The 2,500-nt window shown below is 36.2% G+C and overlaps 1 pseudogene; it reads left to right on the top strand.

Moving 5' to 3' along the window:
* Nucleotides 1-2,500, top strand: part of LOC127628687 (rap guanine nucleotide exchange factor 1-like) — a 61,989-nt pseudogene that overhangs the window by 42,111 nt on the left and 17,378 nt on the right.

Here is a 2,500-nt window from a genome sequence, read left to right as displayed (position 1 = left end):
GCCGGCAGAGCTCTGGATGGTGGGGGTGTCTCTAACGGGTCCTTGACCAGCTCTCAGGTTTCTCTGGCTGTCTGTCTTCCTTCCGAGTCATCTTTCTCTGACTCACTGCTTACCTCTGCGGTAAACACACTCTCAATGACACACAGACATGTTTACCTAGAGACCTAAATAGGGACTTCTAATGCTTTTAAGTAAAGTCAGTTATAATGATTACAGACTAACCCAAACTTTACCCCTGAAAGCACACTTTTAGGATTTTATCAAAATAAACAAAACCGAACCAAAAACATTAACCTCATGAAGCACATTTACTTTTCAGGCTGTGCCCATAAAGGACATTTTTGTCCCGCAACTATAGCTACCTTAGAGTCCACATGCACAAATTGCTTTTTACTTGTGTTTTTATTTGCCTGCATATATCACAGGATGAAAGCTGTCATGAACATCGGGTGTATGTGAGTGTTAGCACCATCTAGTGGTAATTGCACAACTCTTAAGTTGTTTCTATGTTCATTGTAACTGAGATTTGCTGTAAACTGTTTATATTTTAGTCAACTTCATTTTTTTTTGTTTTGTTTCCAGTGTAATTTTTTTTTTTGCATGTATTGTTATTTATACACAATAACAATTTTTTTGAGTTACTTTTAAAAATATTATTTTGCAAGTAACACTGTTGGTACACAATTATTTTTAATATTTTTTTTGCTTCAATGCATGATATTATTTTGCATGTAATGTTATTAATAATCAATTTTTTTGTTATTTTTTTTAGTAACATTATTTTGCATGAAATGTTATTTTTTATAAATATTTTTTTTTTGTCATTTGTGAACATATAAAGTAATTTTTCATATAACGCTATTGATACACAATTGTTTTGTAATTGGAGTCTGTAACATTATTACGGACATATATTGTTACTTTTATTTAAACGTGTACCTAATGTCATTTTGCATATAACGTTATTAGTACACATAATTCGTAAGTTATTTTGCATGTAACATTATTAGTACACGTAACAATTGTTTAGTTACTTGTGTATGTAATGTCATTGTGCATATAACATTATTAGTACACATAATTGTTCAAATTATTTGTGTATGTAGCGTTATATTGCATGCATAAATCCATAAGGATCTCTTTCTCAATGGCAATACCAGCAGTGATGACAGCCGACTCATCACCGAGATATCGTGCTCTTCGCTTGCAAATGACATCACTTAAAGTGTGATTGTGTCACTCAAGGCCAGCTAGAAGCCCTCAACTGGGACACATCCTAAAGACCACACCCACAAGATCAAATAAGTCAATCTGATTGGCTGATGAATCTGACTGTTGAGGGTTTCTGCAGTTATTCTGAAGGCCTGACGGGGTGGAGCTCAAACTCACGCGGTGCTTCCTTTAAGGAGCACAGCTTCAGGCATGCAATTTGTGAAATTTTGTCCATTATAAAATTATATCATTATAAGCATTAAAATGCAGATATGAAAACCAATGCTTTCTTTATAATTGGTAACACACTTTGTAAAAATGTAAATGCACAGTCCAGAAATAACAATAGCCACAATATGTAGAAGGTTTGGCACTCCTAAGAACATGTAATATTGAAGTTGTATTCTCTCTCATCCTCACGTTAATGTGGAAAGACTACCATAAACGGACGTGACAGTTGTCATAGCGGCACTTGCATTGTGGCACTACATGATGAGCGAAAACCATCCAAAATGCTTTGAAAACGGCAGATTTTGTAATCTGAGACATTGTTATGATATCCATTAATGCTGCATAAGTGATTGGATTAAGATTGAAATTTAAATAAGATTGATGTCAGCACTGTGTGAGCAAGTGGCGCCCTCTAGCGGTCCGGACACCATTATACCTTATACCAGTATAATGCAGAATACAGGGGGTTTTGTTTCTTTGGTTAACTTTTATTTTTCCATTATGTGGTTGACTTTTACGTGGAATTGCTTAACATGTGCATAGTATGAATGTTTTAGTTTTTTGCTATTCGTAGATTGATTAGGAGTGAAATGCGATTGACCTTTTTGCCTATGTATTTTCAATGAGAATGAAAAATGTATTTATTAGGCATGTTATGCCAGCTAGAAGGCTTTGCCGGCCCTGAGAAAATACCACTGGTGTATTGTATGTATGAAGTGGTGAGAAGTATCCTTGGTGACCTTGTGACATTTGTCTCTCTCGTTTTGCCGTAGAGTGAAAGTATTGATGAAGGCGGCGAGGGAGAATACGTGAATCTGTACTCGTCCTCACAACCTAATGGAGACACCACACACCACATTGTGAGTACCTCACGCTGATGTGTGTGTTTGTGATGTCCGATCATTGTGTTAAGGTGTTTGTAGTGAAGTTGTTGTTTTTTATTCCTCAGGACACGTTATCGTCTGACGATGTGCTTCAAGACCACGCCCCTCACATACCCGCGTCCAATAGCAAGGAAGTGTTGTCTAAGGACAGGTATGAATACAAATGCTGTATG

The sequence above is a fragment of the Xyrauchen texanus genome, chromosome 35 (assembly GCF_025860055.1).
Source record: "Xyrauchen texanus isolate HMW12.3.18 chromosome 35, RBS_HiC_50CHRs, whole genome shotgun sequence".
Taxonomy (NCBI): Eukaryota; Metazoa; Chordata; class Actinopteri; order Cypriniformes; family Catostomidae; genus Xyrauchen; species Xyrauchen texanus.
Note: the sequence above shows the minus strand (reverse complement) of the source record. Positions and strands in the feature narration are given on the sequence as shown.